Genomic DNA, 14,275 nt, shown 5'->3' on the forward strand with positions numbered 1-14,275 from the left:
GTGGGCACAGTTCACAACATAGAATCAGATAAGTTATTTGTTGTTTTAAGTCTGTCCAAGAGAAAGGCTGTATTAGTAAGTACGGTGGGTTCTTTCTTGATTATATGTTTTTGGAGATAAGTCTCTTGATTAAACTTAAAATATAAGCCACAGCTATTAATTTATCCTGGTGCAGTATTTTGTAGAGGAATAAGGCAGTGTTATTTTCTGGGCCTGAAGATTCTGAAGGGAGCAAAAATGGCCTTTGCAGTGATATGTACTTCTTGTCAGATGTGGGAGTTTAAGGGTTCTGCGGATTATATCTGCCATAAATGCTGTTGGATACAAATCTTATCAGATCGAGTGGATTGGTTGGAGAGACAGATAGAAGCGATGAGGAATTTGCAACAGCAACAATATGTGATGGATGGCAGTTATAGGAAGGGGGGAAAGTCTCAGATACAGTCACATAGATGGGTTAACTCCAGGAACGTTGAGAGAGGTAGGCACCTAGGGCAGGAGTACTTTGTGGATATACCCATTTCAAACAGGTATGCTGTTTTGGAAAATGTAGGGGGTGATGGATTCTCAGGGGAACATAGCACGGACAACCAAGTTTCTGGTATTGAGACTGGCTCTAATGCAGTGAGAGGTACGTCGGCTTCCAAGAGATCAATTGTGTTAGGGGATTCTGTAGTCAGAGGTACAGACAGACATTTCTGTAGCCAGCAGAGAAAAAGCAGAATGGTGTGTTGTTTCCCTGGTGCCAGGATCAAAGATGTCTCAGTGAGGGTGCAGAATGTTTTCACGGGGGAGAGGGGCCAGCAAGAGGTCATTGTCCACATTGGAACCAACGATTTAGGAAGGGAAAAGGTTGAGATTCTGAAGGGAGATTACAGAGAGTTAGGCAGAAATTTAAAAAGGAGGTCCTCAAGGGTAGTAATATCTGGATTACTCCCAGTGCTACGAGCTAGTGAGGGCAGGAATAGGAGGAGAGAACAGATGAATGTATGGCTGAGAAGCTGGTGTATGGGAGAAGGATTCACATTTTTGGATCATTGGAATCTCTTTTGGAGTAGAAGTGACCTGTACAAGGAGGACGGATTGCACCTAAATTGGAGGGGGACTAATATACTGGCAGGCAGGGAAATTTGCGAGTACTGCTTGGGAGGATTTAAACCAGTAAGGTGGGGGGGAGGGGGGGGGGGGGGGGGTGGGACCCAGGGAGATAGTGAGAAAAGAGATCAATCTGAGACTGGTACAGTTGAGAACAGACGTAAGTCAAACAGTCAGGACAGGGGCAGGGACAAGGTAGGACTAATAAATTAAACTGCAATTATTTCAATGCAAGGGGCCTAACAGGGAAGGCAGATGAACTCAGGGCATGGTTAGGAACATGGGACTGGGATATCATAGCAATTATAGAAACATGGCTCAGGGATGGGCAGGACTGGCAGCTTAATGTTCCAGGATACAAATGCTACAGGAAGGATAGAAAGGGAGGCAAGAAAGGAGGGGGAGTGGCCTTTTTGAAAAGGGATAGCATTACAGCTGTGCTGAGGGAGGATATTCCCAGAAATACATCCAGGAAAGTTCTTTGGGTGGAACTGAGAAATAAGAAAGGGATTATTATTGGGATTGTATTATAGACCTCCTAATAGTCAGAGGGAAATTGAGAAACAGACTTGTATGGAGATCTCAGTTACCTGTAAGAATAATAGGGTAGTTATGGTAGGGGATTTTAACTTTCCAAACATCGACTGGGACTGCCATAGTGTTGAAGGTTTAGATGGAGAGAAATTTCTTAAGTGCGTACAAGACAATTTTCTGATTCTATATATGGATGTACCTACTAAAGAAGATGCAAAACTTGACCTACTCTTGAGAAATAAGGCAGGGAGGGTGACTCAGGTGTCAGTGGGGGAGCATTTTGGGGCCAGCGACCATAATTCTATTCGTTTTAAAATAGTGATGGAAAAGGATAGACCAGATCTAAAAGTTGAAGTTCTAAATTGGAGAAAGGCCAATTTTGACAGTATTAGGCAAGAACTTTCAAAGCTGAGGGAGGCAGATATTCGCAGGTAAACGGACGGCTGGAAAATGGGAAGCCTTCAGAAATGAGATAACAAGAATCCAGAGAAAGTATATTCCTGTCAGGGTGAAAGGGAAGGCTGGTAGGTATAGGGAATGCTGGATGACTAAAGAAATTGAGGGTTTGGTTAAGAAAAAGGAAGTATACGTCAGGTATAGACAGGATAGATCGAGTAAATTCTTAGAAGATTATAAAGGAAGTAGGAGTATACTTAAGAGGGAAATCAGGAGGGCAAAAAGGGGACATGAGATAGCTTTGGCAAATAGAATTAAGGGGAATCCAAAGGGGCTTTACAAATATATTAAGGACAAAAGGGTAACTAGGGAGAGAATAGGGCCCCTCAAAGATCAGCAAGGCGGCCTTTGTGTGGAGCCACAGAAAATGGGGGAGATACTAAATGAATATTTTGCATCAAGTATTTACTGTGGAAATAGATATGGAAGATATAGACTGTAGGGAAATAGATGGTGACATCTTGCAAAATGTCCAGATTACAGAGGAGGAAGTTCTGGATGTCTTGAAACGGTTAAAGGTGGATAAATCCCCAGGACCTGATCAGGTGTACCAGAGAACTCTGTGGGAAGCTAGAGAAGTGATTGCTGGGCCTCTTGCTGAGATATTTGTATCATCGATAGTCACAGGTGAGGTGCCGGAAGACTGGAGATTGGCAAACATGGTGCCACTCTTTAAGAAGGGCAGTAAAGACAAGCTGGGGCTGGGTCTATAGGGAACTATAGGAACTATAGACGAGTGAGCCTGACCTTGGTGGTGGGCAAATTGTTGGAGGGAATCCTGAGGGACAGGGTGTACATGTATTTGGAAAGGCAAGGACTGATTAGGGATAGTCAACACGGCTTTGTGCATGGGAAATCATGTCTCACAAACTGGATTGAGTTTTTTGAAGAAGTAACAAAGAAGATTGATGAGGGCAGAGCAGTAGATGTGATCTATATGGACTTCAGTAAGGCGTTCGACAAGGTTCCCCATGGGAGACTGATTAGCAAGGTTAGATCTCATGGAATACAGGGAGAATTAGCCATTTGGATACAGAACTGGCTCAAAGGTGGTGGTGGAGGGTTGTTTTTCAGACTGGAGGCCTGTGACCAGTGGAGCGCCACAAGGATCGGTGCTGGGTCCTCTACTTTTTGTCATTTACATAAATGATTTGGATCCGAGCATTAGAGGTACAGTTAGTAAGTTTGCTGATGACACCAAAATTGGGGGTGCAGTGGACAGCAAAGAGGGTTACCTCAGATTACGACAGGATCTGGACTAGATGGGCCAATGGGCTGAGAAGTGGCAGATGGAGTTTAATTCAGATAAATGCGAGGTGCTGCATTTTGGGAAAGCAAATCTTAGCAGGACTTATACACTTAATGTAAGATCCTAGGGAGTGTTGCTGAACAAAGAGACCTTGGAGTGCAGATTCATAACTCCTTGGTTTACAAACTTATGAGGGGCATGGATAGGATAAATTGGCAAAGTCTTTTCCCTGGGGTCGGGGAGTCAAGAACTAGAGGGCATAGGTTTAGGGTGAGACGGGAAAAGATACAAAAGAGACCTAAGGGGCAACTTTTTCACGCAGAGGGTGGTACATGTATGGAATGAGCTGCCACAAGGTGTGGTGGAGGCTGGTATAACTGCAACATTTAAGGGGCATTTGGATGGGTATATGAGTGGAAAGGGTTTGGAGGGATATGGACCGGGTGCTGGCAGGTGGGACTAGATTGGGTTCGGATATCTGGTCAGCATGGGCAGGTTGGACTGAAGGGCCTGTTTCCATGCTGTACATCTCTATGACTAAGTGTACAGTGAAAATTACCCATAGGAAGTTAGCTAGGTAGAACAGAATAAAGAACCCGTACAGAACTCAGTCTATCTTAACTTGACTTAATTATGCTGTTCCGAGTATACACAACAGTCCCAATAAGCAAAAACCTTAAAAAAAAAATTTAAAAAGAATAAATGCTTACAGGTTGATGTTAGAAGGGCAGAAAAAAAGAGAAAGCTTGTTTCCATATAGCTTACTATTGAACTTCCAACTATTTCTGAACTGAACTGCTCAGCTAGAGAACTGATCACTCCCCTTCCATTATACAGGTCACTCCTAAAACATGACCACTTTGGCCTGAAGTCTCATCTATTTATGTATAAACAACAGGCCTCACAATACCCTTTAATCTCTGATCCAAATCAATCTAATCGGAACCGGGAGCTGGTTTATGACCCCTCTGTATAAAACCAAGGACACAGTATCCTTGAGAAAAGGAACAGCTTTTAGAAAAAAGGGACCAGCTTTGTGACAACCAGCTTTGTGATACCATTACAAATTTTGTTTGTGGTCTACATACAATTATATTCTTGAGATAAAAGATTCCGATTGTTTAGCATACCAGCCAATTCATATTCAACTAAGTTAAGCAGCTTTGCAAGCATTTCCTGTATCTAGGAATGTTGTCCCTGCCCCTGCATTAGAATATGAAGTTATGCCATTAACATGCCAACCAACAATACTGTCCCCTCTTGCAGATTAAATATTAGTTTTCTCCTTGAATTTGCATTCTTGAAAAATGTCCTGCTAAGTGCAAGTAGAAAAGCTATAATTTGGAAGTATTCTGTACTTTTGTGGGAATGGCCAACAAAATTTGACATGACATTGTAAAAATGGTTCCAATTATATATGGTTCCAACAATTTATTTATATAGTGCCTTTGATATATTGAAACATCCAAAGACACTTCATTTAAGCATTAGTAACAAAGTTTGACAGCAAATTATAAAAGTGACATTGTGTGCCTGGTACATGAAGTTGGGAAGGACTTCATCCACGGATACATGCACAGAGCAACTATCCCATCTTGTGTGCCTGAAAGACTTTAAAACATTCAAAATGAAATGTCTATTATTAGAACCCTCACTGATTGTTTTGTTATTTTTAGTTGTTTTTTAAAATCAATTTTGGTTTCAAACTGTGACTTGTGAACTGAGCTGAAAATGACCTTTGAACTGTGAGCAAGAACTTGTGTTAAAAAAATGAACAAACAACCAGTGGTTCTTTGTGAGGCCAGACATTGAAGTTAGATGCAGATTGGTTCTTGATTGAAAGATTCTACAGATGTTTCAACACCAGAAGAGAGCAGTTTGTTTAATCAGATAGCAGATGCTTGTCATTAACATCCAGCAAATCTGGGAGAGACCTTCTGTTGTAGTAGATGGCAGATATGAATGCCAACTGGCATCTGTGGGGAAATGGTCAGTCTTTCTGGCAGAGGCTGGAGTTTGAACTGGGTTTTGGACTGTGTTTTCTGGGAGAATGCGTTTGGCTGTTGATGCTATGGCATGAAGATTTGAAAGCTCCCTTCCTAATCTCCTGTTATCATTTATTGGAAACTCAGAGGGTTATATGTATTATTGACTTCCCCAGAGTGAGCTGAAAAGGTAGTCCTGATTGACAACTTCAAAAAGATCAACCAAAAAAAAAATCAGCTATGCCTGTGGAGAGACACATTGTGAAAACCGCTCAAACAGTCTGGCCAGTTTTGTTATTTTATTTATCCCTTAACTGTGTTTGTTTGTCGGTCTGTCTTTTGACTGATTGGGGCTGAAAATAAAGGTTATTGGGTTTAAACATACACCAACTAAATTATTTTGTTGTTTAAATTCATTTTGATAAAGTTACTGTATTGTTAATAAAATTTTGAATATTTTGTTTAAGTTGCAAACTGATGTTGAGAATTGATTATTTGCAGAATCTGGGATTGGTTATTTTAAAAAGTATGGGTAGGAACTATTGGGTTAAATATTGAGGATCTTTGAATATTTTAATTTTACTGTGAAGCAAATTCAGAGGAAGAAAGGCTGGTTTGGTTTGGCTGTCTTTGTGTTGTAACATTAATGAGCTGTATGGGTTCCTAGCTTGACTATTGTTCCACTGACAGAAATATGACCTCCAGATGCTAAAAAGGGTTGGACTGTTGTCACTTGTTTGGGGAGTGGAAACTAGATTGTATTTAATTAAAGTGAGCATTGCATTTGCATGGTAAAAGGAATTATAGTCTAATTTTATTGCTTGGTGTGTGTTGTAATTTTTAGACTGACACTGGTGTCACTAATAATTCCACATTATCATTTGCTCGTATTGTAATTCTGCCAGGAGAGACAGTGTTATATGGTTAACTTGAAATATTTGGAGAGTGCAAATGTGAGTGCTTAAACATTTATGTCAACTACAAGAAACTATAAAATGCTCTCAGATATAACAGACATCTTGTGGAAGTGTAAATGCTTCTTTTTAACTTCGTATGGTTTCAATCCCCAGTGAGGTGCTATCTTCTCAGCAGAATATAGTTTTCTCACAATACTTCTCTCAAACAGAGACCCTGAAGTTATACAGAAATGTTAACATTGCTGAAGAAGACAAGCATATTTTTAACAAACCTAAAGATACTGCATAAATTGACACTAGGACTACATTCTGATCCAATGCTGATTGTACCTCTATGTGACAGTTCAAAATCATAAGCATGCTTTGAAACCATAGCAGTCCATTTGTCACAAGTCTATAAAAAGCTGTATGATAAACAAGACTGCTATTGTACTCAATACAGTACTTTAATTCTTTTTGCTTAGAATGCATACATGCCAATTTGCATTTGTCATTACAAACATAGCAAGTAAAGACTTTAGTCTTTAATAGACCTGTAACTTCTCTGGTTCACCTGTCATTTCAGATATTTAGAAGTTAAGAAAAAAATATATGTTTGCACCTAACTTTCAATCGATCTTATAGTACATCCAATGTACAGTCCTTTAGGATATTGATAGTTTGATTTCTGTAGACCAACTAAACATTAATTTGGACATGCCCTGTTACAAGAGCAGAATCAAATCATTAGTTGACTGAGATGCCACCAGGTGTTTTTCTGTTTTCCACTGTTACAAAGTACAAAAATAACACAATACAGTCAGTTCTGCTATAACACGAAAATCCTGTTCTTGTGCAAGCACGTGTTGTAAGAAAATCGCACAACAGCTGTGTCATTTAAACGAATGGGGCCAGAATCATGTTATAGCCAACATACACTTTAAAAGTTCATGCTTTAGAAACAGTGTCCCCAATACATCAATTGCATTACAACAAATTCGTGTTAACAAAACCCATGTTATAGCAGAATGACCTGAATATTGGTTGATATTGAGCTAGATGACTTGAGTAAATATAATCCTTGCAGTCAGTAAAATATGACTACTTTCTTGCCACTTACTTAGTTTGAGAATAGAATTTAATCCTTTCTGCTAATAATTTTAAATGTTTAGATGTCCTACACATGCAAAATTATGGGTAGTTGGTGGGGGCAGATTGACCGTATGACAAATTGACAGTTAACAGCTAGGTTTTGTTTAAATTTTAAACCAAGCACCTTGATTGGTCAGGGCATTGTACTGGGAAATGAACTAGTGAATAGTTATCAATCAGCATTAATGTCTATGGCAACACCTCTACCAATCAGAGTTCACCTGCCAAAAATCAGCACTCTTTTCTCATGTGGTATAAATGTTTTTTTTCCTTGATTTTGTACTCTTGTAAAATGTTCTAATGAGTGCAAGTAGAAAAGCTTTGACAACATGTCTTTTTTCAACAATACTCAAATTTTGTACAACCAAATGACTAAAAGTGCTGTTCACTATTTTTGTGGGAGTGTCACCAAAACTTGAAATGACCTTGTAAAAATGGTTCCAATTACATATCAACAATTTATATTTGTACACCATCTTTGATATAGTGAAATGTCCCAAGGCACTTCACTAGAATATTATTAACAAAGTTTGATAGTGAATGAGATTAGAAGACAAAACAGTAAATGACCAAAACCTTAGCCAAAACTATAGATAAGGAGGGTCATAAATGAAGAAAGATGGGTAGAAAAACAGAGAGGTTGGGGAGATAATTGTAAAGTGAGAATCTTGACGGTTGAAAGCATAGCTATCAATAGTGGAGTGATTATATTCAGAAATAATCAATAGACAAGCTTTGGAGGAAAGAAAATAACTTAGTAAGTTATAAGATCAGGGGAGATTACAGAGTGGTGAAGCTATGGAAAGAATTGAAAACAAGGATGAGAATTTAAAAGCAAGGGATCTCTTAACTGGGGGCCAATGTAGTTCAGTGACTTAAGGATGACAAGTGAATGAAATTTGATCTGTGTAAAAATATAGACAGAAGCATTTTTGGATGACCTCAAGTTTATGAAGGAAAGAAAGCGGAAGGAGTTTGGTTAAGGATAATACGGAGGTGCTGGTGTTGGACAAGGTCAAAAATCACACCACACCAGGTTATAGCCCAACAGGTCTATTTGAAAACACTGCTCCTTCATCAGGTGCAAGTGAAGGAGCAGTGTTCCGAAAACTAGTGTTTTCAAATAAACCCATTGGACTATAATCTGGTGTTGTGTCCTTTTTGACCAAGGATAATAAAGGACTGGATGAGGGTTTCGCAGCAATAGTAGTTGGGCGATGTTCTGAAGATGGAAATAAGTCATATTGATGGCACAGATAAATTATTGAAAATTCATTGCGAGTTCAAATTTCACACCAGCATTACATAGCTTGTTTAGATTCTGACAGTTGCTAGGGAGACAGATGGAATTGATGGCCAAGGAATGGAGTTCGTAATGGGAACAGTAGATAATGAGCAAAATCTTCTGCTCTCACTGGTGGTGAGCTCGGACTAGGAAGGGCAGATAACTAACAAGATGTTGGTGCATCCGAACCTGTAGCCTCTGCCAGACAACAGTAAAAGGTAGGAAAGCCCATCTTCAACATTCCTGCTCTTATGTGGTGAATTAATGACCTTTTCAGGGACTCCTCTCACTGCTCCTGGTATTAATAAAGCTGCAGGCTAGTCTGTCACCATGCACTGTGCATGGTAGCTGAAACCATGCATTCAGCTTATCATCTTTGAGGGGAAGGACCTTAATCAAAGATGATCAGTCTCTGAACCAGGGAGTGAACATCAGGAAGATGTGGAAGGCTGGTAAGATCCACTTCCTTCCTCTTGCTGCTGATCTTACTGCATTGTTATCCCCATGACCTCATCCTGCAAAGTTGCCTCCCACAATCCACCAACCTAACTGTGGCTTGGTTCACTACATGATCCTGTGATTCTAGGCTGTGTCCTTACACAAGCAGCCACAACCTCCCAAGCAGTAATACTGAACACCAGAGGAACTGGCTTCTGATTGACGGGTGACTCTTGGTAGACAAGACAACAATCCCCAAGGTCTTGATTCCAGGTTAAGTCCTGCTGGTGGTCTCATCACTACCTGATTGGCTTGTGGCCTGGGGACCTTTCTGTAAAAAGGCAGTGTGGACCTATCAGCAGCTGTCTAACTGGGAGGTGAGGTGAGACCCCAATACCTCCATAAATTTCTATTTTAATGGCTTTGGTTTTTCAACATTTAGGTGAAGGACATTTCTACTCGTCTGAATGTGTAACAAATAAACTGGTCATTTAGAGACAACAGGCAGGTCAAGAGAGTTAACAATAAGAAATAACTAGGTGTCATCACAAGTACATGTGGATAAATGTTTTGCTTGTGAGAGTGCATTTATGGTCTGGGGTAGTGTCCCTATCTCTAGTCCAGGTGGCCTGGGTGCAAGTCTCACCCGTTAGAGATGTATAATAACTTGGGCTTTATTAGAAAATATCTAAAAAGTGCATTGTCGACACACTCAAAGCCTTTAAAGAGAGCTAGGAACCATAGGCTGGAATGTATTATTTTCCCCTCCAAATCCATTTTAATTCAATCCCATCTCTCTATCCCTACCTTTCCCTTTTATTATTGGCTGGGCAGTTCTTGTAATGCATTAATTTAGTTGGTGACATGGGTGACTTGATGGTGGTTTATTTTTTAAAAAATGCTTTGTCCCTCTCCAACTCCTTTTTCGTTTAGTGCCATCCGTCTTTTCCTTCACTTCCTTTATTTTTGTTAATGTTGCACTGACACTGGTGGGCAGTACTTGTAGCTTGTTATTTGTTTTAATCAAAGAAAAAGCCTGCAGGGGAGGTCACCATTTGTGGATAAGTAGTCAGAGGGGGCCTAAGATAAATCGTTAGTGTTAACAGTGTATAGGAGTGAGAAGGAAAGCCTTTTCAGGTGATCCTCTGGTTATGACTAGATAGATAAGAAAAGAGCATTGTTAGACAAACTGGACAATGGTAGAGAATTATATGACCAATTGTCAAGAGTTACAGTCAAGTTGAGAGGATGAGAAGAGACAGTTTACTTTTTCCACACGCAGTATGTCATAGAATAGACTCCCTCCAGTATGGAAGCAGGTTATTCAGCCCATTATACACCAATCCTCTGAACAGCACCCACCCAGACTCAAACCCCACCCTATTCCTGTAACCCTGCATTTCCCATGTCTAATCCATCTAGCCAGCACATCCCTGGACACTAAGCACAATTTATATGGCCAATCAACATTACCTGCACATCTTTAGACTGTGGGAGGAAACAGAAGCACTTGATTATTTTTGTATTTTCTACTGTAAATACAGATTTCAAAACTTGTTAAAAATTATTGCCAATTCTTTGTTTCCCATTATTAATTCCCCACTGCCACCCTCTAAGGGATCAATGCTCAATTGATCTACACTTTTCCCTTTTATATCTTTTACTGTTGGTTTTGTATATTTCATTCTGGTTTTCTCTCATAGTTTAATTTCTCAGTTTTAAGTTTGTTTGTGTGTTCCTTTGCTGGTTTCTAAAATTTTCCCAATCCTTTGGCTTATAGCTAATATTTGCATCATTGCACATCTTTTCTTCCCATTAAGTTACTCACAGTTGGAGATTTCTTCCAGAAGACTATTTCTTTCTCAGCAGAATCAATCTTTGTGAGTTATTAAATAATTCTTAAAAGTCTGCCACTATTTCTCTACCATCTTCCCATTAATCTGTTTTCTCAGCTCCTTTTAGAGAGCTCTATCCTCATATCCCTGTGATTAATTTCAAATTTAAGACTAACTCTTGAGACTTCTGGTTTTAATCTTACATTTTCACCCTCAAACTGAAGATGAAAATTCTATCATGTTATGTATGATCATTCTTGCCTCAAGTAATAATATTATTAGTCCAGTCTCATTACACATTAGAATAGTCTATCCCCTGATGGTTTCTTTGAACATTCTAGAATCAGTCTTGAAAAATCTGTGATTTCACTCTTCAAGCTAACATAGCCAATGTGATTTGTCCAATCTATGTGAAGATTAAAATCATCCATCAGCATTCCAGTACCTTTCTTACAAGCCATAATTATTTCTTGAATTAGTCTCTGGTCCACAAGTAACTAGTTTCAAGAGGCCCATAAATAACTCACACCAGCATTTTCTTTACTGTTTCTTGTGTCCACCCAAAATGATTCTACATTTTGACTGTCTCATCAAAGATCAATTCACACATTTATACCATTCTCATTCTTTATCAACAGAGCAACTCCATTTCCTTTTGCAAATTCATTATTCTTCCAAAAGGGCACATACCTTTGAATACTCAGAGCCCAGTAATCACTATGCAAGGTGTATCTGTAATGGCAGTCGTATCATACTCATATATTTCTACTTTCACTGTCAATTTAATATACTCTGTTACAAATGCTGTATACGTTCAGATAAAGAGCTTTTAGTTCTGTCATAGAATTGCTACAGTGCAGAAAGAGGCCATTTGGCCCATCAAGCCCACACTGACCCTCCGAAGAACTTTCCACCCAGACCCAGCCACCTACCTCCCCCTCACTCCCACCCCCACAGACCCACATTCACCAAGGCTAACCCACTTGGCTTGCACATCATTGGATACTATGAGGTAATTTAGCGTGGCCACTCCACCTAACCTTTGGAGCACGGGAAGAAACTGAAGCACCTGGAGGAGACACATGAAGAATGTACAAACTCCAAACAGACAGTCATCCAAGGGGTGGAATCAAATCCAAGTTTCAGTGCTGTGAGGATGCAGTGCTAAGCACTGAGCCACCGTGCTGCTCCCAAGACCACATTTTTGAAAATTATTTTTCCATTTGCTGGCATATAGAATCATAGAGCTGCACAGCATGAAAACAGACTTTTCAACCCAACTCATCCATGCCGACCAGATATCCGAAATGAATCTAGTCCCATTTTCCAGCTTTTGACCCATATCCCTCTAAATCCTTCCTATTCATATAGATGCCTTTTAAATGTTGGAATTGTACCAGCCTCCACCAGTTCCTCTGGAAATTCATTTCATACATACACCACTCTGTGTGAAAAATTACCCCCCAAGGTCCCTTTTAAATCTTTCCCCTCTCACCTTCATCCTATACCCTCTAGTTATGGATTCTCCTAACCTGGGAAAAAGACCATAGCTATTCAACCTATCCACGGCCCCCATGTCTTAAAAACCTCCATAAAGTCATCCCTCAGCTTCCGCTGCTCCAGGCGAACTAGCCCCAACATTTCCAGTCTCTATTCTTTGGATTTTACACTTTGTACCTTCCCATGTCACTATCCTGTCCTATTGCTTCTTTTTTTAACCTTTAACATTCCAAATCCCTCATCATGAGAATACCCCTCCCTCTACCACTTAATTTAAAGCTTTCTCCACTGCACCATTTATAAAATTCATCAGGACACGAGCTACAGTATGGTGTAGGTAGAGCCCATCCTCTGTCTTTCCCAAATATTGGTGGCTATATCCCATGAATTGAAACACATTTGTCCCACACCAATCTTTGAGGCACCTATTCAATGCTCTGATCTTATTTACCCTATACCAGTCTATTTGTGGTTCAAGCAGTAATCCAGGGATTATTACTTTTGTGCTTCTGCTTTTAATGTCGCCTTTAACTGCTTATATTCTCTTAGCAGAACTGTTTTCTTCATCTTACATGTGTTGTTGGCAGCTATTTGAATTGAAATGCAATCATATAAAAATGAACTTCCTAGCTTGACATAGCTATGTGATCTCTACCATGGGGTACTTAATGGGGGCAGCCCTGTTACAACCAGTTCCAATAAAGAAACTGTACATACAATGGTGCACTCACTGAATACATAAAAATTATAATTAAAAACAAGCGCTTTGTTACAATAAGTGATTTGATATCGCTCAGAAATGGCATTGTCAGTATTTCTGTACCTTTATGCAAAACTGTACTGCCTGCACAGAAAACCTCACTACATGTAGTTACGAACAAACCTTATTATTTTTAGGGATTTTATTGTTTGCCAAATTATTGCTCTAGTAATTCTGATATAAACCTGAATTGGCTGCTGGTGATATCAATAGATGAACATTGAATACGTCTATAAGATAATGTTCTACCATCTATTTTAAGTGGCTAAATATTGTTGATGCATTAGAAAGGACAGGGGACAGATAAGAATGTGTGATTAAATTAAAAGCAAACAAGGACAATAATCACCTCAGCAATTCAATAAGTTATTTGCTTGAAAATACACTGTCCACAAGCCAGGACTGGGAGTGGCTTAGACTGCTGAAGGTACTGCAAACAAAAAAAAAGCACCATATAATGTAAAGCACAATCTTACAGTTAATCACAGAATAAAGGAAAGTGCACAGGCAACTCAAAAGAACGATCATTTTGAGTTATGGTATTGTGAAAAGGGCCACCATCTAGGCTCGACCATATCCTATTTACAGCACTGTAACATGGAAGCAAAGAAAGTGCAGTAATATGCACTGAACATGTAATATGGTGTCAGAAGTGGAGCTGAATTTGTGAGTTGAAGCACTGAAACAGAAACACAATTACTAAAAGAGAACCAAAATATACAGTACTGCTAAAAGCTAGTGAGAAGATGATATTTACAAAGAAGTAGGAAGAAATTGAATCACTGGGTGGCCATAAACATTCCTCTCCTGGCTCTGGTCAAAACAAAGTGTGCTATGAAACAGAATGATAGTTTTGCCACTCACAATGGTAAAACTCTGAGATTGCAACAGAGTTGATTAACAATCACAAGCAGCTACAAGTAGCTACATGTGTATGACTGTTGGTGACATTGTTACACAATGTATTCCACCCTAAATGTCTCTGAGAACAGAAACAACACACTGCAAGAATTTTAGAAGCCGTGAAGGCAACTTTAAACCCCAAGCAAACATAATTTATGAAAACTATGCTTTACATATTAGAGCTCAA

This window comes from Chiloscyllium punctatum, chromosome 41 (genome assembly GCF_047496795.1).
Source record: "Chiloscyllium punctatum isolate Juve2018m chromosome 41, sChiPun1.3, whole genome shotgun sequence".
In the NCBI taxonomy this organism is placed as follows: Eukaryota; Metazoa; Chordata; class Chondrichthyes; order Orectolobiformes; family Hemiscylliidae; genus Chiloscyllium; species Chiloscyllium punctatum.